The sequence below is a fragment of the Phocoena sinus genome, chromosome 5, assembly GCF_008692025.1.
Source record: "Phocoena sinus isolate mPhoSin1 chromosome 5, mPhoSin1.pri, whole genome shotgun sequence".
Classification (NCBI taxonomy): Eukaryota; Metazoa; Chordata; class Mammalia; order Artiodactyla; family Phocoenidae; genus Phocoena; species Phocoena sinus.
This window is the reverse complement of record NC_045767.1, coordinates 26,759,790-26,783,532: the sequence shown is the minus strand read 5'-3', so window position 1 is coordinate 26,783,532 and position 23,743 is coordinate 26,759,790. Positions and strand designations below refer to the sequence as shown.

At 35.3% G+C, this 23,743-nt stretch overlaps 1 protein-coding gene across 6 annotated transcripts in view; it reads right to left on the bottom strand.

Moving 5' to 3' along the window:
- CAMK2D (calcium/calmodulin dependent protein kinase II delta) overlaps positions 1–23,743 on the bottom strand; it is a 468,012-nt gene that overhangs the window by 376,961 nt on the left and 67,308 nt on the right. For 2 of the 6 annotated variants that reach the window (XR_004349959.1, XR_004349960.1), the window contains exon 4: positions 4,037–21,037. The exons of the other annotated variants lie outside the window; for them this stretch is intronic. The gene's annotated coding sequence lies outside the window, so the exon portion shown is untranslated. Of the gene's footprint in view, positions 1–4,036; positions 21,038–23,743 lie in introns of those variants that run through there. 6 annotated transcript variants of the gene reach the window in all.

Below are 23,743 nucleotides of genomic sequence, written 5' to 3'. Positions count from 1 at the left end.
AAGGGAACCCTCCTACACTGTTGGTGGCAGTGTAAATTGTTACAGCCACTATGTAAAACAATATGGAAGTTCCTTAAAAAACTAAATATAGAGTTACCATATGATCCAGCAATCCCACTCCTGGGCATACATCTGGAGAAAACCATAATTTGAAAGGGTCCATACACTCTGGTGTTCATTGCAACACTATTTACAATAGCCAAGACATGGAAAAAACCCAAGTGCCCATCAACAGAGGGATGGATGAAGATGTGGTACATATATACAATGGAATATTACTCAGCCATAAAAAAGAATGAAATAATGCCATTTGCAGCAACCTGCATGGACCTAGAGAATATCATACTAAGTGAGGTAAGTCAGAGAGAGAAAGACAAATATTATATGATATCACTTATATGTGTAATCTAAAAAATAATACAAATGAATCTATACACAAAATAGAAACAGACTCACAGACATAGAAAATAAACTATGGTTACCAAAGAGGGGAGGGATAAATTAGGAGTATGGGATTAACAGACAAACTACTATACATAAAATAGACAAGCAACAAGTTCCTACTGTATAGCACAGGGAACTGTATTCAATATCTTACAGTAATACATAATGGAAAATAATCTGAAAGAAAAAAAAAAATATATGACTGAATCACTTTGCTGTACACCTAAAACTAACACAGTATTGTAAATCAACTATATTTCAATAAAAAACATAAGCATTTCTATATTTAAATGTATAAAATAAATATATAAGCATATATGACAGTTGCTAGCACCCTTTATATATATATAAATTTGTTTATACATATAAAGAATGTTAGCAAATGTTAAATTATAACACTGTAATCATTATGCCTAATAATATTTTTCAGTCATAGAATGACCACTATTGAAGACTTAACATCAACACTTACTAAGTGATAGAGACAAAGATGGAAACTAGAAGCTTTGTGATAATGCATTTGAAAAAGATAAAACTGAAATGTGCTCAGGAACACTTTCAATATTGGCCTTGTAAACCACAACATGGTTTACATTTCTTGTCAAAGCTGTAGTGTTTCTGAAAGTCACCTCTAGAGCCACTGGAATCACTATTAAGTGATTATGCAGATAACCCCAGCAGATAAGCCCAGGAGGCAGTGTAAACTGATGGAATCTCTGGCTTTGTTCACTTAGAAATATTTTAAAATTTCATTGGTTTGGGGTGAACTTTGCCATCTTTAGCAACTCCTTCTTTCCTATTCACATTTGCCTAGATTAAATGAGACTATAGACTTTTAGAAAAGTAGGTGCTTTTTCTTAGCAGGTTTGGGTTCACTATGTAATGTGAGAAAGAAGTCAAGCATGTATTATATATGCATTTGGCCACGAATATGTGAAGCAAAGTTTCATATTTATTTATAATTTGTTGTGATGAAAGGCCTGATTCAAAACACAAATATAGCCACAGAACCACTGTTAAAAAAATATCTAATTTTTTACGACATTTTGTTTCTATGAAAGAGGGATGGTATTATTTCGGAAATGTTCTTTTTTAAAATTAAATTAATTTTAAAAAAAATACTGAAGCCCAGGGAAAAAGCTATTTACTTTATTGGTCAACCTTAGTTATTATTTATATTCTTTCTGACTGTCTATGCTCCCTCTGGTGGATACTATTACATTAGAAAATTCTTCATTTATTTCCCCCTTTATTTCCCCAGGCCCTATATAGCCAACACAATAATAACAAACTTGACAAATATAAAACTCTGCTCCTGAGTGACACATTTTGTCATGTCCCTGTATCAGTGTAGAATTTCCCCCATCATAATTGTTGAAAGCTAAATGAATGGTAGCACAATTAACTATGTGTTAACTGTCCATAATTAATGCAACAATAAAAAGTTTTTTCATTCTCATGAGACAATTGACATGTCATGATTATGCCAGACTCTTTCTTCACAAAATACTTAGAATATATTTGTTCTATTTTAAAGAATTGAATAATACAATTAATCTGATTTTATCATCTCAAGATTTTTGAGTATGCAAGGAGTACTTTGAGAATTATACAACATTTCTTTACTGGTCCTAACCAAAAGGAATGCCCTGGCTTTTCTTTTATTTTTTTTGCATTTTGTTTTATTTTTTATACAGCAGGTTCTTATTAGTTATCTATTTTATACATATTAGTGTAAATATATCAATCCCAATCTCCCAATTCATCCCCCACCACCACCACCCGACTTCCTCCCTTGGTGTCCATACATTTGTCCTCTACATCTGTGTCTCTATTTCTGTGCCCTCGCTTTTCCGTTTGACATACTTTTTAATTTTAAATAAAGCAGATTAGAAAACTATTGGATCTGAATATATTTACTCAGAGTTCAACAATTTCTTGAGTAAATATCCCTGCTTTTAGAAAACAATGCTTTCTTCCTGGCCCACTCATTAGAATGAGTGATAGCAATGTGCACAAATCCAAGAATTACTACTCACAATAAAATTCTTTAGTTATAAAATTAGTCTAGAGCAATAGTTGAATTTTTAGAGCCTGGTTCCTTTAAGCCATCTCTTCCCAGACGAAACACACACAGACCTGACTTGAAAACCAGTGGCCTAGACTAGAGAATCCACTTTTTTTTTCCTGTCCCTAAATCACTTTTTATACAAATTGACAGCTAGAGTTTTTAAAGACTTTGCATACGTATTGAAAACTAGACCTGTTAAAAACAGTTTATGTTCTTAAATCTCTAAACTACATTTTGGGATTAAGATTTTAAATGGTGAGTACACCATTCACATATACAATCATAGATATTATTTTGACAATTAGGGCAAAAAAGTGATACTTTCTGCCCATTATTCTCCATATCGGTTAACCCTCCCATTGTCCAATTTGAACTTTGCACACAGGTTAATACTGAAATCCTTAGTTTCTTTTGTGTAGCCATAATGGCTTTCCATTCCCATAATTAACCCATTACCAAATATTGAACAGAGGTTGTTCTGAGTTTGTTCCTTAGAATCTCCTCAGTGGTAAGAGGGGTATGAACATCCGGCATATAAGCAGACTAAAAATAAGATTCCTGGGTAAAGCCTCTTTGTGCTTCCTGCTGCTCTTCACCACCAGCTCATTCCCTAGAATAAGTCCCTTCAGTTCAGCTGTACTGCTCATTATATTTTTGTTCTCCAAAGTCACAGCTCTTTGGTTGGAGGCTGAGAGAGATTGGTGGGCGGAAATGTTATGTGTCTAAGTGAACACATCTTGTTTAGCTCATTCCCCATAGACATGGCTCCAACTATACACTGCATCATTCATGTCTCCATTCATCAAACATCCAGTGAATAGCTGATATTTGAATTTCCGTGCTGGGATTACAAAGACCAAAAAAAAGTGGTAGGAGGGATTTTCCCCATGAAAAGTATGACCACTGGTACAGGAAACATAATTACAAAAATTGGATAAGAACTTCAAATGAGAATGGGGTTCTGAAATTACAAAATGATGTAACTGTTTCACAGATTAGCAACCAGAAAACTAATCACTCACTAAATATTACTCAAATGAACAAATATTTATATCATAACACTCTTCTGGAATTCTAGCCAATGTATAAGACATTAAATAGAAAAAAATAAGATTTTTACTTTGCAGTGAATGAGACAGTATATTTTTTTAAACATCTTTATTGGGGTATAATTGGTTAACTATGGTGTGTTAGTTTCTGCTTCATAACAAAGTGAATCAGCTATACATATACATATATCCCCATATATCCTCCCTCTTGCGGCTCCCTCCCACCCTCTCTATCCCATCCCTCTAGGCAGTCACAAAGCACTGAGCTGATCTCCCTGTGCTATGAGGCTGCTTCCCACTAGCTATCTATTTTACATTTGGTAGCATATATGTGTCCATGTCACTCTCTCACTTCATCCCAGCTTACCCTTCCCCCTCCCTGCGTCCTCAAGTCCATTTTCTATGTCTGCGTCTTTATTCTTGTCCTCCCCCTAGGTTCTTCAGAACCATTTTTTTTTTTTTTTTTAGATTCCATATATATGTGTTAGCACACGGTATTTGTTTTTCTCTTTCTGACTTACTTCACTCTGTATGACAGACTCTAGGTCCATCCACCTCACTACAAATAACTCAATTTCGTTTCTTTTTATGGCTGAGTAATATTCCATTGTATATATGTGCCACATCTTCTTTATCCATTCATCTGTCGATGGACACTTAGGTTGCTTCCATGTCCTGGCTATTGTAAATAGAGCTGCAATGAACATTGTGGTACATGACTCTTTTTGAATTATGGTTTTCTCAGGGTATATGCCCAGTAGTGGGATTGCTCGGTCGTATGGTAGTTCTGTTTTTAGTTTTTTAAGGAACCTCCATACTGTTCTCCATAGTGGCTGTATCAATTTACCTTCCCACCGACACTGCAAGAGGATTCCCTTTTCTCCACACCTTCTCCAGAATTTATTGTTTGTAGATTTTTTGATGATGGCCATTCTGACCAGTGTGAGGTGATACCTCATTGTAGTTTTGATTTGCATTTCTCTAATGATTAGTGATGTTGAGCATCCTTTCATGTGTTTGTTGGCAATCTGTATATCTTCTTTGGAGAAGAGACAGTAATATTTATTTGCTGGCAATACAGCATATACAAAGAATACTGAAGAAAATGATTTGAAAATTTTTAGAAAGCAGAAAATAACTCCGTAAAAGGGTCAGGTATGTGAAAGACATGAAAAATGATAGATTTTCAGTAAATAATGATCACTTAGCAGATATAATGGAAGAAAATTATTTAATTCCAGAAAGCAACAAAATACTACCACGGGATATATCTTAAGAAGAAATATCATGATCCACATTAAGAAAATTATAAAAATTTGCTGAAAAACAAGAAAAATTCTCATGGGTACAGAAATAAATTTTTTCTTACGAGAATATTTTAATGATGTCAGTTCTTCCCAAATTAATTTATATACTTCTTGCAACTCTAAGTGAAAATAATAGTAGGATCATTTTAAGACTCTGAAATAAAGATTTGAATATTTATTTGGAATGATTAAAAAAAGAAAACTGAGATGATCTAAATTTTTTTTTTCTTCTTCCTTTTTTTTGAGTGGAAAAGTTGGACTGGGATCTTGCCCTAATAATGAATAGATTTTTAAAATATATTATTATAAAACTAGAAATAATGCTATTCATTGCCATTGCTATTCATTGCCATAAGAATTGGTAGATAAATTACATGAATGTGTGTTTATGTATGTATAGACAAAATATGATATATTACAATTTACACATATATATGTAATTGTGGATGGATGAATTCTTCAATAAATGGCGTTAGAAACAGCCTTCACTTCGAGGGGATGTGTTAGCTTAAACCTTCTCATTTCATCATATATCAGGATAAAACCCAAGTGAATAAAAAATTTAAGTACAGAAAATTCTAAATTATACTAGAAGAAAATTTAACTGAATACTTAATATCTCAGGATGGGGTGGAATATCTGAGGATATACGCTATGGGAGAAAATACAAATGAAAAGACTGATAGATTTCAAAAGTAAGACATTTTTAAGTTTTTCTGGGAGAAAAGCATCAGAAAAGCAGATGAGAAATTAGGAAAACATAATAAGTTATAAAAAGAAGTTAATATGCTTTTTTATAGGAAGACTTCTTTCTTCATTGATTTTATTTATTTATTTATTTATTAAATTAATTTTTATTGGAGTATGGTTACTTTACAATGTTGTGTTAGCCACCACTGCACAACACAGGAAGACTTTTAAAGATAAATGAAAAACAAATTTAGTTCCAACAGAAAAACTGGAAATGATGCAGATAATTCATACATGAAAATATACAAGTGGCCAATAAACATATTTTTAAAAATATCAAACTCACTAATAATAAAGGAAAAGAAAAAATACATTGTCATAAATTTTAAAATCTGCAGAAATACCCAAAGGTGCTGAAGATATGATTAGAAAGACTGTTATATACACTGCTGGTCAAAGTCTAAGTGGAAATAACATTTCTTGGAAAGAAATTTTTAGGAAAACACATTTATAGTTATTTATATACATTTATCTTTGTGTGATTTAATGGGAAAAATTATAAACAACCTAAATAGTCAATTATAAGGGAATAGTGTATCACTTTTGTTGCATCTATATAATGGAATATCAGGCTCCTAGTAAAAATTCAGCTTTTAGAAAATTATATTTATTATTATTTTCTAATACGGAAGTAATATCATTTATGGAAAATCAGAAAATACTGAAAAACCTAATAAACAAACAAACAAAAAGATTAGCCTAACCACACAGAGAAATCTTCACTTTTTTCCTTTTTAAATTGAAGTATAGTTGACATATAATATTATATCAGTTTCAGGTGTACAATGTAGTGATTTGATATTTACATATATTAGGAATTGATCATCATGGTAAGTCTAGTAACCATCTGCCACCATACAAAATTATTAAAATATTATTGACTATATTCCCACTGCTGTACATGATGTCCCTATGACTTATTTATTTTATAACTGGAAGTTTATACCTCTCTGTCCCCTTCATCTATTTCCTACAACTCCCCTTACTCCCACTCCCTGCCCCAAGAAGACTTTTTCACGCATGATTATTTTCCTATCTTTAAAGTTAGGATTAACCTTATATTTAATTTTTAACCTACCACTTTACATAATTTTAATCCTGGGAGATTATATATGTGTGTGTATGTGTGTGGTGCAGAGGGTGAGAGTGAGGATGAGAGCTCGGGGAATTAGAGAGCTAGAGGGTAAGAAAGAGAGAAAGAGGGAATAGGAATTCCTTGGTAAAAAAAAAAAGACTTAAGTCAGACACTACTGTTGCCTGGCTGTCTTTTGATCTACTACAGATTTTTCTAAACAGTGATTGGAATAGGAGCATCTATGTGCATTGGATTACTTGCAAAGATGGTCACCCCAAATTCCTTCCATCCCTGTGATACCCCTCCTTCCATCAAGAGGTAGAGTCTGTCTTCCTCTGCCCTTGAATCTGGGCTGGTCCCATGACTTGCTTTGACTAGTAGACTGTGGAAATGGTGTTGATTGAATTCCGGGCTTATGTCTGAAGAGACTTTGCAGCTTCTGTTTTTTCACTCTCTTAGAAGCCAGGCGTCATGTAAAGAATTTTAACTATCTGGCTAGAAAAAGTTCATGAGGAGATAGAGAAGGGCCTTGGAGGATGAGAAATTATGAAGGAAAGGAGAGAGACTTAGTCAATCCCCAGTCATTCTGAGTGCCCAGCTGAGTGCCAGGTTTGTGAGCAGAGCCATTTTCGATCCTCCAGCCCCAGCTGAGCCGCCTCTGCTAACATCACCTGGAGCAGAGACTAGCTTCCCCTAGTGAAACCTATCCAAAAGGCAGAATTGTCAGCCATTTCATTGCTGTTTTAAGCCATTAAGTATTGGGATAATTTGTTACGCAGTACTGAGTTAACTGAAATACTATATGAACCAGATTTGGCTAATGATGAGAGGGGCTTCTGAGGCACAGAGCCATGGGTATGATCCTTTTTCTCTCACCCGCCCCCCTTTTTTCTCCTTCCTGAAACATGACAGTTACAAGGGCAGCGGCCACCATATGGCCACAAGGTGACGGGTATAAGGATGAAGCCCTATATGCTAAGGACAGCAAGAAGAAGGATGGAGAGAGCCAGACTGCTGATGGCATCCTTGAACTACTATCCTGCCTTACATCTGCCTATCTCTAGAATTCTTGTACTTGAAGAAGCAATTACATGTTTAAATGTTAAACTTATCTGTTAGGTTTGCTGTCCCTTCTAGCTGAATGTAATTTAAACTGACTTGACAGGATTTTAAATTTTTGGTAAAATTTCAAGGCATGGAAAAAATGCATGATACAATCGTATGTGGCTGAATCAGGTTTCAAATACAGCTGTCCTAACAATAAGAAAAGTATATCTATCTATGCATCTATGTTATATATGTATCTATCTATGTATGTATCTATGTATCTACATATCTATCATCTCTCTCTTTATCTTGCTGTCTATCATCTATCAAAATGAAGAAGTGAATAAAAAATGAGATGCAATACATCCACTTTCACCTTTTATGATTAGTGGTCCATTCACTTAATCACTTAAGTAACTTCACTAGTCTTGTTTTCTTCATCTATCAAATAGGGGTAAGCAGTGTAGTGACTGTGCAGTGCTGTTGGGAGGTAGAGAAAATGTATGTAAGATGCTTAGATTTGTGTTCACACTAAGTAAGCGCTGAACAAATGCTAGCTATAGTTATTCCTATGAAGTTTTCATTTTCATTTGTCTACTTTTTTGCTTCTTTCATTTTCTACAATAAGAATAATTAATTTTATAATCAGAAAACAAAGCAAAGCAAAAAGTCTTGGAGAAAAATCTCTGCATGGTACTTATACAATATTGAGCTCCAAAACAAATACAAAGTTCCATGGAGTAGAGATTGAGTTTCAAAGTTTTGTGGCTTGGAAATATTTATTCACTACCTGAAATATTTATCAGTATTATTTAAATATTTTGTTTAATATTAAATGGCAAAACTAAATCTTTGTGGCAAAATGAATCTTTATATCATGCTCATCTATGTATTCTTGACTAACTGTGTGTACTTTAAAATTGCCACAAAACCCCACCCAGTAAAGCTGCAGTGTTTCTAGATGGGTATTCACAAAACATCAAGTTGAACTTGTCTAAGATTTTTCTGAGCATATGGGAAAAAGTGGGGAGCTAACACTTTCCGTTACTTATACTCACTGGATTTGCCTGGGTTGATATATTTCTGGAACTTTAATATTACTCAAAATAAAGTAGAGAAAACAGCACAAGGAATTTGATTATTTCTGACTGGTGGTTGATCCCCAGTGTTGATGGAAATCTGGCAATTATAGCAGCAGCGTCTGATGGCTTGGATTCTTGAATTTTAAGTTATTTCATAACTTGAAGGTGGATGCTCCAATTTCCGTTCTGCTACTGACTGGATGCCTATAATTACCACATTGTCCTGGTTTTTTAATGTGTAAAATTGGGTTATAATGCTGAACTTTTCTTTGTTTTTCTCTCTTTCAGAGTGTTACTGTCTTCCAAATTCTTTACAGTGGAGTATAACAATGCATATAATGTATCCAGATAAAATAAAAATATGTAACTAAGGAAGTCAGCACAGCTGATCACAAGCTTTCTGATGGAAGCACCTAGAGAGACATGGAAGGATTGCACAACTTTTAAGCAGTCTAAGCGACCACGTTTCTTTCAAATAAGGCTTTGTTAAGAACTGGATTGACTTTACAACACATTGCCAGTTACACTTCAAGTTAATTGCCAGTTAAGTTTCAACGGACCTGGCAAGCAGAATTCACATTCTCTTGTGCAAGTTGAGCTTAGCAAGGACTGTGCCAAAACAGAGAGCCATCCTACTGCTTCATGCAGATGGGCTAAGGAGTCATCTGTGGGCACGGCCAGGATTCTCCTCATGAACATGAGCCGTGGAATGAGGTTGTTCAACAGAACAGAAAAAAAATTAAAATGAAATAATAAATGAAAAACCAGACATTTAAGTAGGTGAAGTCTAACCAAAAGGCAGAAATAAGGTATAATTTTAAGGCAAGAGAATTTATCCCAAAGACTTTAAGGCAAGAGAATTTATCCCAAAGGCTCATATAAATTTTAAAATTTAGAAAAAGCAAGTAAGTTAAGAAAATGAAACTTGAAAATAGACGCCAAAGAAGCTAGGTCTAAATGGTAAAAAGTTAAGAAAGAGGTTATTGGAACTAAAAGTGGTTTTTAAGACTACAAAATAAAGTTAAATTATGTTTATTAAAAATGTAGGAATAAGTGTTTAAGTTAAAAAATAAGTAGAAAATCTAAAATATAAAAATGAAATAAATTAGAATAAAAATCAGGAGTAAACATCATAGGCGGTATTAATAATAAGTTTTAAGTCAATGTTGAGGTGGTGAACCACAGACATCAGTTTCAGTTAAGGGAGATAACACAACCACGCTGTAGGCAGGCTAGCAAAAGGAGCCCTTAGCTAGGAAAGGTGCTTGGTTGAGAGGTGACCTCCCAAGTCAAGTCATCAGAAGGTGTGTCCTTCCTGAAAGAGCAGAGCTATGCAAATTCTTTAGCCTATATTTTTAGTTCAGGGGCTCACTCTTGTTAGAAACATTCACAATTATAAACAAAATTGTGATAAACATTTGTGTATCTACATCTTTACACACATTAAAAATTTTTTTTTTAGGGAAAAGTACTGAAAGTTTAGTAGGTTAAAGTATATACACATTTTAAAAAGGTTTTTAATGACACATAGTGTCAATATGTCCCCCTGTGGCTGGGAGCAATTTATATTTAAACTAACAGTGCATAAAACATTGATTTCACTTCTCCCTTGTCTAACCCTGGTATTATACACTGTTTTCTTTGGTAATCTGATAGTTGAAAAATATCTTGTTTAAAATTGTATTTCTTTGACTGTTATTGAGATTGAGCCAATTCTTATGAAAGGAAAATTTATTTATTCAGAACTTTTCCCTTCCTCTTTTCTCGGTCTGCTAATCTTGATATAAATACTAGGATATTTCTCACAAGGTACATAACTTAATTGGCAAATAACTTTGGAGTAGTCACTACATACGAAACATGTTTGTTCATATTCCTTTTGTTAAACAGGTCTTTTACCAAACTTCCTGCTGACTAGTTAGTTCTCAAATCTGGCTTGATTCATAAGAAAATGGAAATAATGATTAATTAGTGACAACAGTTGTTTGAATTCCCAGCGTTATTTGGTAACATAAAACACGTTGACTCTTATGAACTTCCAGCTAGTTTAATTATAATTAAAAATGAGACAATAAACTCAAACTGCTCTATTGAAAAATCAAGACTAGTTGTCTTTTTTTTTTTTTTTTTTTTTTTTTTTATGCGTTACGCGGGCCTCTCACTGTTGTGGCCTCTCCCGTTGCGGAGGACAGGCTCCGGACGCGCAGGCTCAGCGGCCATGGCTCACGGGCCCAGCCGCTCCGCGGCATGTGGGATCCTCCCAGACCGGGGCACGAACCCGTGTCCCCTCCATCGGCAGGCGGACTCTCAACCACTGCGCCACCAGGGAAGCCCTAGTTGTCTTTTATGATAATCAAGTTGTATTATCAACTTTGGGTTAAAAAAACATTTTTTTTGTATTATCAGAACTTGAAAATTAAAACAAAGTGACAAAATTAATATATTTAAGTTGCAGGTAATATACTATGCAATGCAAATTTTATTTTCTGAGTATAATTTATGAACCTACACATTTATATTCTTGCATACTGAGTTTTCTTTGGCTTTTAAAATGTTTTCTTATCACCCATTTAGAGGATATTGTGTTTTCAGAAGATAGGGTCGATAACTTCTGTATTTTAAGATCAGTGAATGAGAAACTTTAGTCTGTATATTAGAAATATTTACATCCCTCACATAAATAGTTTCAATATTGAAAAAGGAAGACAGATGTTCTCCCATTTTAAAATTAGATTTCAGATTGCAACATATATAACGACAGGAAAGGTTTAAAATCTCTTAGAGAAAATAATTACAAAACTTTTGGTCAAAATTTTCAAGTAGCTTATATGTTTGTGGCAATTATTGAAAATGTACAAAACTGTTTGAAAACCCTAAAAAACGTCAAGATTAAAATTTCATTAGATACTATTTTAGGAGTTTTTCCCCTTGCTTTTAATAGAGTTTATTGAATAACTTTCAGCACGCAGAGACATTAAAGTGTAAATCTAAGACTTTAATTTTGGCAAAATGGTTGACCAGTCGAGCAGAAAAACCCCTCCTAACATCAAATGCCTGAAATAATGGGTTAAATGTTAAAAAATGTTTTAAAAATCATTGCTAATGTGGTAGTAAATTAAGAAAAACCATTAGAGGGCAGAATTGACAAAAAACACAAATCCAGAGCAGTAAGTGAGCACTGGAGTCAGTGTTTGCCTGGAGAAAACCTGACAATTGTCAGTAAATTTGGGCCTGGATTTTAAAGTCCCGTGCACCCACGGAGCTGGAGGCAAAGCATGGGTCTGAGTGTCCTAGAAGGCTGGGTCAGAGATAACCTCAAAAATCTGAGACACCACTTCCCAGAGGACAATACACTCAGTGACTGAAAAAAAGAGGCGAAATCCCCTTTCAGAGGAAGATGTTGAGAGTACTTGCCTGTCTAGCCTTGTGTATTATGATTTTTAATATTTTATGATGCTTTGATATCTTGGGGCCTTGCTGATTTGGGAGAGACTGCCCTACCCAGGGGTAACTAATTCCTAGAGTTAGCAACTACCTGTGAGCATGCCTTTCATATGCAAAACAAATAATCCTGCGTCCATATCCTCAGCCACCTCCTTTAGGTAACTCTCACATACCAAGTTAAGATTCCTTTTGCCCTAAATCACCCCAAGACCATGGATATGGAGCATTAATTCATACTACTGTGTGACTTAAAACCCAAGCCAATAATTAAGTCAGAGTGATTCTGGTTTGGCAGTGACCCCAACAGCCCAGCAAAAGAAAGCACAAATCTGCTACGGAGGAAAGAAAACACAATTTTTAAACATTTCTCAGAGTTCCAAAGAATATCATCCCCTAATAAAAATATTAAAAACATGAAAAAATAAGCCGTAAGCAAGGTTAACAGAAACAGAATGTTATGAAACATATTTGCAAAGCCTGTAGATATTGTAATAATCAGAAGAATATAAATGAGTATTTTTTAATTCCTTAAGGAAAAAGAGTGAATCAAAAATATAAACAAAGACCAAATTACTATCAATTAAGAACCAAACAGAAGTTGTAAAGATGAAAATATAAAATTAAATTAAAAAACCTGATTGATGGATAAAATTACACAGTTGAAGAAAGAATCATTAAATGATACAAAGAAATTACCCAGGATGCAGCAAAGAAAGAAAAGGAAAGGAAAATATGAGAGGACAGAGGGAAGAGTTCCCAGACACTCCTAATGATAGTTCCAGAATAATAAAATATAAAGATGGTGAGAAGAAAATATTTGAAGAGATAATTGCCATTTCAGATACACCAATATCAAGTTCAGGAAACTCAATGAATCCCAAGGAGGTAAATAAAAACAAACATACACCTAGACGTAGTGAAATTAAGATATTAATGAAGAAGAAGAGATATTTAAAATATTAGAGAATAAAATAGAATAATCACAAGGGACGAACAATTAGATTAAAAATTGATTACTCAGCAGTAGAAACTGAGGCCAGAAAATAGTGAAATAATATATTCTAAATACTGAGAGAAAATAATTGGTACCATAGAGTTACAGATGAAGCAGAACTTTCTTTTACAAATGAGATGTACGTAGGTATTTTACATAAGAAAAAGAATGCAAGTTACTGGTTGTTAATATGAAGTCTTATCTACTTTAGAATATAAATCTTGTAATCAATATAAGCTCTCCTTTCCCCAGAGTCCAGCGACTTGGAAATTGTGCTTAATGATGGGAGTGGAAAAAATCTCTCATAACCCTGTGTCTTTTCAAGCCCTTTGTCCACTGGTGTTGAGGCAGGGAGGAAGAGTCAAAATGTGTAAATACGTAACTGCCTATGGATAATTGGCTGACATTTACTTTGTTAGCTGAAACTGCTCTCCCATTACTTAAACTAATCCTCCACGGGTGGATTGCTCTTCACTTTCTGTCACTTGCAGCCACTTCTCTGTGGTAGGCATCTAAGTGCTGGCTTTCTAATGGGCAGATATTTGCTAGTTCTTTGAAGGGCTCTGAGGGACTCTTACCCTTTGTAGTCTGGCTTGGGAAAGTCAGCTGATGCTTAACCACCTATTATCCCTCACTTCTGCCAGGGGAAGTTTGCTTCATTACCTCTTGTGGTTGGGGATTCCTATCCTAGTTTGTAGTTCTCTTAGGGAGTGCTAGTAAAATAACTCAATGTCTAACCTACACTCACAGTGACTGTGGGAAACAAAGATATCCTTTTCACACCACACAATGGGAGTACAGGCTGTGCCCCCTTGTGGCTCTCTCCTCATTATGTCTCTGGCCCTTCTCTTCTCTCATCAGCAGCTTTAAATCTAGGATACCAAATGCTCTGCTGGTTCAGTAGCTTAGTAGCTCATAGTTTTTTGATTTTAGAATTTGACATTACTTGACATTAGAATGTGGATTTGGGCGCTAATTCTGGGGAAATAGGAAGATATGCTTGCATTACTCGGTGTTAGACTGTGGACCCTAAGGCATTAATCCTGGGACAGTAAGAAAGTTTTCAACTGGTGCTCTGCCAACACCATGTTATAACAACATATCATCAAAGACAGAAATTGTCTTTTGCATAAATGTTATGCAAACATCATTGAAGATCATTGACTTCTCTGCACTACATTAGAAATTAATGTTTGTAGTGATACAGTACAAGTTTTAAAATATGGACAACTGTGGTTTTTGTGATAACAGTAAACTATAAATAGCATTAGAAATACACAATGAAGGTAAAGTATGTGCAGGTAAATATGGATAAGAAAGCACTGTGGTTTGCAGAATTGTCCAGAATGAATAGTATATACAGCTACTCAACCTGAGAACTTTCAGGGTACTAATTTCCCTTATAAATTCAATTTCATACTTCTGAGACTTATTCTGAGTCCTAACCTACATATCCTTTCGAAACTCATTTTCTATTCTCATTTCTATTCCCTCTATTCTTAGTCAGATTAGTACAGTAATAATAAAAAATTGGGGTCACTATGCAAACTGTTTTAATCTAGTCTTTCTACAAATTAGTATAAGAAAAAGGCAAGTTCTTTCTACCCAGAATATTCAGCCAAGGTATAATTAAATGAAAAGTTGAGCCAAGGCCCTGCCTTCTCATCTGATGGTCCAAAGATCAGTTGAGTTTGTTTTTATTTAATCGTTTTTTCTTTATAAATTCTTACTGATTTTATACTAACAGTTATTTTCAGACTTTTGTCCTTCGAGAAGAACTCAAATCCCTGTCACATCTAGCCTCTTTCAAAGCCATTATATTTCTTTAGGGAAAAAAACAGTTTAAGAAATCCTAACTTAAAGGTATGACAATAGGCTTATCCACTGATACGCTTCTTAATAATTAAAAGGAAGATTGATTCTGATGTAATGCTCAGCATTTATCTATGAATGAATTTAGCACACTTGTAGCTGATGTGATTAGGAGAAATGACAGCTCTTAGAAATACAGCTAAGGCTTATGAACTGACTCTTCTGCTGCAACACCTTGAGCTCTCTAGGGAGACTTGATCACAAACATCTGCATCATATGAATGGCAGCTGGCTGAATGAAATTTGGCAATAATTGGTCTGTACCTAATGTTTCCATATACAGTTAAAATAAAGAGCAATACTTTTCATAAATCCACAAAGCCACTCTCTGAAAAAAAACTTTCATTTTATGGAAGAAATATATCTTCAAGATATATTCTCAGAACTTCATTTTCGAAATTGCCTGTTACCTTATAACGATTCAAAAACAAACATAAATGAAATCGGTTCCCTCATTTACTATTTTTAAAAAGTAATTAACTGGTTAAGATGCATAAGAAAGAATATGTCCTCTGACCTCTTTCCCAAGCCATCTATTTAAAAATCCTATGATTTATAGAAAAGAGCTAACCTTAATTAAAGTTCCTTAAGTTGCTTCTTCAGCTTTGAATATATGAGAGGAAAAGGCAGAATATTTTATTGGCAAGAACTATTGTTTCTGATTGTCCCTTCTTTTGAGAAACTCTACTGCTGAGAATGGTTTGTTTCAATATGCTAGAAAAATTGCTGTTACAAAGTTTCACTTTTGTAAGCTATTTTTGCCCTTTTAAACATTTTCATCATTTTGAATAAGCTAAAATATTATACTTCATTATGTTATTTGTGAACATAGTTTTCTCTTCAATATTCAATATGCGTTAATGATGCAAGCAGACACTTCTTGGGTCCTCTGGTGTCACTCTTCCTGTCTCTTATAATCACATGGAATAGTCTAATGTATAATCTAATGTCAACATTATGGCTTCTGATATTCTTTTTCTCTAAAATATTCCAGAACTTCTTGAAATATAGATGACTCTACCTCATAAGATTGGAAAAATAAGACTGGGTTTGACATATCTTAATGTTATCAAAAACAAGGATGCTTTCAGAAATATCTGAGGTAGTATGAAAAAAGGCAAAGAGGGTAGTTTGTGAGAGATCTTCCCATGCCCAGGATATCAAATTTAACATCAAAAACATCAAAAATCAAAAGGGAGAAAAATGATTACAGTCGATTTGACCATGTTAAGTATGTTAAAGAAGACATGATTCTGTGATGAAACTAAAACAGCACAAGTTAAAAAGTGGTTGTAATGCTCATATAGGCTTCCACTGATTCTATAAAAATGCAATATATTAACCTCAATTATTTGAGACATACACTGAAGTTTTGATCAAATATAAGCTTTTAAATTACAGAAGTTGATCCCTCTTTACTTTTTTAATGGAGATAAAAATTCTGAGACAGACGTATGTAAAAGATGGGAAAACGATCTCACTTTCAAGGTGGGGAAATGTATTTGAGTTAGTCAGTAAAAATAAAATGTCAGCGAATCAAAGGAAAAGAGTATAGATCAACAAGACCCTGTAAAAAAAACAAGAAAAATAATAAGCGGGGAAACTACAGAACGTTTGCATTTTAATACACAAAAGTGAGGCCAACCAAGAATACAGAAGGAATTTGACCAGGTAGCATCTGTTTTAAGGAAACAAATTGTGCATTTAGGTTGCCCTGGCAGCAGGTGTGTCTTCTTATGCCAAGACATTATAATGATAAAATCACATGAACTTAAAGTGAATTACAAATAGAGGTGACCCTATCTCCCTTGGAAATAGGGTTGGAAAAAGAGTTTGGAACAGGTGTATGCCATCAACTAAAGATGAAATCATGAGAGTGAACATTTGATGTTCCAGGGGGAGAAGTTGAGCCTGTATGCTCACAAGCTTCTGAGTGTGGCACAAACCTGTTGTTTTTTCCTACTGATTTCAGTTGAAGACAGGGAAAATAAATAATATACAAACCTATTCACATCATTAGAATCACTGCTGGGAAGGAACCTTGGACTGGGAAACTGTGGAAGGTCATTTTTCTGGTTGTCTGTGTAAGGTGGTTTTGTACCCAAACTACTGTAGCAGTCTGGGCTCTGGGCGACTCTCCCGGCTCTAATTAACACACAGAGTCTGGATGTGTCTCTCGCATGTAACGATTCCACTTTTGTTAGATTTCTCTCAATAACAGAAACACAGTGTTTTTTGAGTCTACCACATTCCACTGAAGGCAGCACTAGTACTAGAAAGGTCTTGCTTATATTGAACTAACACTTGCTTCTCAGTAATTTCAGTCTGTTAGTCCTAGGTTTGCTTTAGAGAGTCACCTATGCAGTTTTAAAAACATTTTAATCTAGTCATGAGCTCTAATGAGTGAGTTTAAGCTAATGCCTCTTTTTAAAAAAATTAATTAAAAAAATTAATTAATTAATAATTTTTTGGCTGTGTTGGGTCTTCACTGCTGCGTGCGGGCTTTCTCTAGTTGCAGGGAGCGGGAGCTACTCTTCACTGTGGTGAGCAGGCTTCTCATTGCGGTGGTTCCTCTTGTTGTGGAGCACGGGCTCTAGGCACGCAAGCTTCAGTAGTTGTGGTTCACCGGCTCTAGAGCACAGGCTCAGTAGTTGTGGCTCAGGGGCTTAGCTGCTCCGCAGTATGTGGGATCTTTCCCGACCAGGGCTCGAATCTGTGTCCCCTGCATTGGCAGGTGGATTCTTAACCACTGCACCACCAGGGAAGTCCCTATAATGCCTCTTAAAATGTGCCTAACAATGATATGCCTCCTAGTAATGTACTTCTGTTATTAACCATAATAAGTAAGAAGAATATACTTCTCTTATTTATAATAATGATAATATTATGATTTGTTATTAGGCACACACTATATTTTATAAACAAATAGGAACAGCAACATTCCCTGCGTGTGGGTCTCTCCAGGCTGGAGAATAAGTGTGACGTACTGAAAGGAGAAGAGTGGTTGAATTTATCATTTGACTGATTTCAGACTTTTTATTGTTTAATGTTCTGTTAACTACCTACAGCTAAAGGATGAGATGAGACTCCTGAGGGATTTGTCAAGCTCAAGGAAATTAGTGACATCTATTTTTAAACATTATGATCTGTGAAAAATCAGTTTTGCCTTTTACTGTCTTACTTTGATTTAGTCCAAACTTCTCTTTTTGTAGGAAATTAAGGCCCTGTACGAATGGTTGGTCTAAGAGAACACAGCTTTCCTACAAAGTTCTCATGTTTTTCATCTTGCAAAAACCCCCAAAAAACAAAAAATTAAAGAACTGGATCTGAGTAGTACTTTTGTTGTGTCTTTTCTCTGTAGAGGACATACACCAGCAATGTGAAGCTTCTAGCTACCTATTTTTCTTCCACTTATGTATCAAGGTTGGTTTTCTCATTCAGAGAAGGCAGTAAAATAAATAAAATGAAGTTACCAACGTTTTTATGAAATAGGCATTTCCTCTCTTTTCACACACAATTATAGGAAGTTCATTTAGTAACACTGGTTAAATTTTTGATTCCTGGAGAATTTCTGAGATGACATATATTGTGAATGTGAGGTGAGAACAGGTGAATGGTTTTAGCATGGCAAATTCGATCATACTGCTTATCATTTATAAGATACACTCAATCTTAAAGGATACTTCAAGGTTTTAAAATAGTAAGAGTATCAGTAGTACATTTTGTAAGATAAAGAGATATTAGAACATTTGAACAATAGTTGAAATCTATTTGTTCAAGTTCCTTCACTCCTTGAAATTGAGATAATAGACTTTGGAAGTCAGATTTCAGAAATTTATATTTTGCATGTAAATAGTACACAAAATACTTTTTTAGTATAAGAGGAAAGACAAGTAATGATAGGGAAAATTTTCAAGGATTTACTTAGTATTTCACAAGCACGTACAGCATCAAAATCAGCTGATGAAATGTCTCAGCTCAAAGGCATCTTACAAAGACATTTTAAAGACGTCAAAAGAGAAAGATGTTATAAAGGGCAAATAAATTAAGAAGTAAATTAGCATTAATAACAAATTATAAGGAAATTAGAATAGTTCCATATTGACCAAAAATCCCAAAATTATTTAAGAATTTTAAAGAAAACAAAATAATTCATGGCGGGGGCTTTCCTGGTGGCGCAGTGATTGAGAGTCCGCCTGCCGATGCAGGGGACACGGGTTCGTGCCCCGGTCCGCGAAGATCCCACATCCACGGAGCGGCTGGGCCCGTGAGCCATGGCCGCTGGGCCTGAGCGTCCGGGAGCCTGTGCTCCGCAACGGGAGAGGCCACAGCAGTGAGAGGCCCGTGTACCGCAAAAAAATAAAAATAAAATAATAATAATATGCATGGTGGAAAAAATAGTCAAATGATGTTTAGAGGGAAAAGGAGGACTACAATGTATTAATAATCTGAAGTTTATTGAAACCATAACTTTGTTTTTATTTTTTATAACTTTGTTTTTAATAGGAAGGTTTAGGTGAAATTTAGAGGTAGAACTAGGTAATTCATAAAATAACTATGGTTTCTTTATCAGTCAATTTAAGACAGTTTAGAATAATTCAAAATATATTCTACTGAAATTATCCCATAACACAGCCTATTAGGTAATTTGACGAATGTGTCATGATGGAAGTTAGTAGGATATAATTTAATAAACTACTTCTTGCTGGAAAGAATTGATGCAGTTTAATAGAAAATGGTGATTCATCTTTTTGTTCATAAGTACTTAAATCTTACATTGATTTTACTTACAAAAATGATCATAAATATAAAAATATTGACAATTCAGGCAAACAAATATTTAACAATTCATAATCTAGAAAGCAGAGACTTGCTTATTGTTTTATTATGCAGGGTAGTAATGTGAATCCACTTAAAACTAGTTAATATCCTGTTAGTATACGCCTTTTTCCAGTAGAAAATCTAACGAGACAAATTTTTGAGCTGCAAATACATTTCCTTATTTAATGGCCAGTAATAGCTATAATTAGTTCCGGAACCATAATTCAAGCAAACATTATACGATTATATGATTATAATTAAATATACAAATATATACACAAAGATATTTGTAAATCTGGCAATAGTAAATAAAGTTATCTTTTTTGAATATCATTACTACCTTTGACTGTAGGTAAAAATACAACTTTCAATCAGTAGTCTTTGTCACTCTTAGATTAGGTTGGAACATAAGTGGCAATTTGGTATAGCATATCCTAATGTGAAAGTTTGCTCAAAGACTTTTTTAAAGATAGGTGCACAGAACTAACATAAGTTAATATTAAATTTCAACAAGTGGTTTGTTTAGTTTTTAGAGATATTAAATACAATATATTTATTGAAAGATGGGGAAGGAAAGGTAAATTAAATACAATATATTTATTGAAAGATGGGGAAGGAAAGCATGAGAAAGGGAAAAGAGCCAAAGAGGAGTGGTAGATAGACAAATAGGCAGAAGAAAGAGTGGCAGTGGTGGAGTGGGGCAGGGCAGAGAAGCAGAAGGATAGTCACTGCAAAGATGAGAACGACAGAGAGGGATTTGAGGGGAATTCTCATTTTCTTAGTAGAGTATCATATAATCAGAAAGCCATACATGCATATATGCATGCGTTTTTATTTCAGTTTATATTTATTAGCAATTTTGGTTAGAATTGAGTTTTATTTGTGATTATTAGACATGAATCAATTGTGAATGAAATGTATATACAGATTTAATTGCACTTACCATTCAATATATCATTCACATTGCCTCAGTTTCATGGCTTAATTTTAAAGGACGTAGATTTAAATAATTAAAAATTAGTTACATACAGTTTCAGCCAGTTGAAAGAAACCTGTTGACATGACACCTGGTGGCAGTCATCTGTAACATGTAATTGGAGAGATGTTTATTTAGGTTCCACTAATTTCCACATGCTAGTTAACATGGTAGAAAAATGATTAAAATATCGAACGATTATATTAGGCCTTTTTTGTTCTGTGTTCAATGTTAATTAAATACTACAGTGTACAAGACACTTTGCTAGGTATGTAATGGTTTTATTACTGGTTTTGGGTAAATATCTGGGAGTGGAATTGCTGTCATAGGGTAAGCATGTAGTAGACATTCCTACTGTCAACCAAAATAAAATAATGCAGGAGGCTGCAGATAAGAAAAGAGTTTATTTGGGGTCTTAATGAAACCATATACAACTCCCTATGAAGATGCAGAAACAAAGAATAGCTGTTGAGCTGGGAAACAGCTAACAATTTAGACGATAAATCAGCCACATAGCAGAGCCACCGAACTCCCAGTTCCCTCAAAGATATAAAGGTCTGACACACATTCCAAAGTTGTTTTTATAGGAACTAGACCCCTACCAGATGAAAATTGCTGACCAAAAGCATGTAGACCCCAGACCAGTTGAAACCAGAAGATTGATGATGCTGGAAACTTCACCTTGATGTCAACCAATACTGGAATTGAGCACAAGCTAATCAGGCACCTGCAGCCCTCTCTCTCACACTGCCTTTGAGAACCCTTCCCCAGAAGCCACTGGGGAGTTCAGGTCTTTTGAGCGTGAGCTGCGCATCTTCCTTGCTTGGTGCCCTGCAAATAAACACTACTTTCCTTCACCACAACCCAGTGTCAGTATATTGGCTTTGCTGCGCTTAAGACCCAAGTCCAGATTCAGTAACATTAAGAACTGCGGTTCGGGAGACACAGATTCTGGTAACCCTGAAGGAGGGAAACTGGTGCAGTCACTATACTCAGTAATGACAATGACAATGACAATGACTCTGATCTCTGCTCTGGAAGCTTCATGGTTGCTTTCTGGATAACAATGAAGAAATAGAGTAAAAATGTATCAATTTTGCTGACAAAGATGGGTTCCTGTTTGAAACATGGTTTGCTGAGAGAGATGGAGGAGATCCTCACAGGCTGGCAGGGTTTGAGAGAAGTCCACAGAAATCAGTAGCAGACATGTTGAAAGGACTGAGACATTTGTTGGCTGAGGACTGTGAGGTAGGATTGGAACGAGCAGTCTAAATGGTGCTTTTGGCTTTTGCTTTCTATTCCAGGCAAGGGAAGAAAGGGTCCAGGCGTTCCCGAAATTGGGCTGTGGGTGGTAGAGAATGTTAGAAGCCTCTGTTGCTCTCTCCTCTATGCTAGATGAGAAAGAGCAGGAATTCCCAAAGGTAAGAAACAACAGAGAGAAAGCATTAATTAGATCCCCAAACTGAAGCAAGTCTTTGGGCTTTGCAGCTGTTGAGCTCTTTGAACCTGAAAGGAGATACAGCTCACTTATGCATGCACAAACACTTTATCTGCTTCCCCCAATGGCCCACTCCCCTTCTACCTTGATCTTGGCTGACTTAAGTTTAGGGGTAGTGCTCAGGGCTTCTTGTCACCAGCAGATGGGGGTAGCTCTACACACCCATCCCTTTATGCCAGGGAACTTCAGAGGGGAGGGATTTAAACGTTAATAATCTGTTGGACACAGGTGTCTATGTGCCTAGTTCTGGGCAGGAAGGGTGTGGGACTCAGAGATGGACAATAAAGGAACCAAGAATGTAAAATGTGAAGCCATGGTTCTATGTGAGAGGACATAAAGAAACAGTCCAGCCACAGCCCAGTGCTGGAAAGTGCACAGGCATGGAGTCAAAGAAAAAAAGAAGGGAAGAACCTCTCCCGCTTATTCCCCTCACTACACTGTCCACTGCAGCCACTTGTGGCAGTAGGGAGATAATAGCTTACCCTGGCATCTGTGACTGTAATCTTTGAAATGCTAAGTTAACTCTTAGGGCTTTGAGACAAAACTTGAAGAAAAGAAAAACAAGTTTAATAAAAAGACGTATATTTTATTTTAACATATGCATGGGCACCTTCACAGGAAAATGAAGACCCAAAGAAGCAATCAGAGCTGGATGCTTATGTCTGGCTTGGGACAAAGTATAGTAAACATGAGGATGTGGACAAGGCAAAGGGGTTTGGGCTAGGACAGTGAATTGTGGAAAAGTGACTAGAAAGATGAGGGTTAGTTTAACAAGTTCTTTTGTACAGATTTGTCTCAGCTTTGACTTCCCATCTCTGGTGATAAGAATGTCTTCTTTCCTCCTGATACAGAGAGGGCACCTTTCACTTGGGATTTTTATCTCCTCCTTTCAGGAAGTAAAAGGAAGGTCAAGGTGTCCTGACTGATCTGGTATTTTTAAGGTGCCTTTAACTCACTCAAAATAACCAATATTCCAAGGGGGCATATTTTGGGATGACACGCTCTGAACCCCTACATTTTGTTGCTGTTAAGTCTGAATGTGTAGTAGAAATTATGTGGTGTTATATGCTTATAATTCCCTACCTTCTTGATGCTAGAGACAGTTGATTATTCCAATCAGGGAAAGCTTAAAATAGAGAAATGTTAGTGGGACATGTATTAGAGACAGAATGAGTCTCCATGACTGATGAGTTATGCTATCACTTTTGTTGAAAAGGAGCCTCTGGAAGTTCTGGTGATGGTGATGTAAGAAGATACAGTTTCAGATTATTAAGTAAAATCAAGGTTTTACTTTTTTAACCTTTGTTATGAAA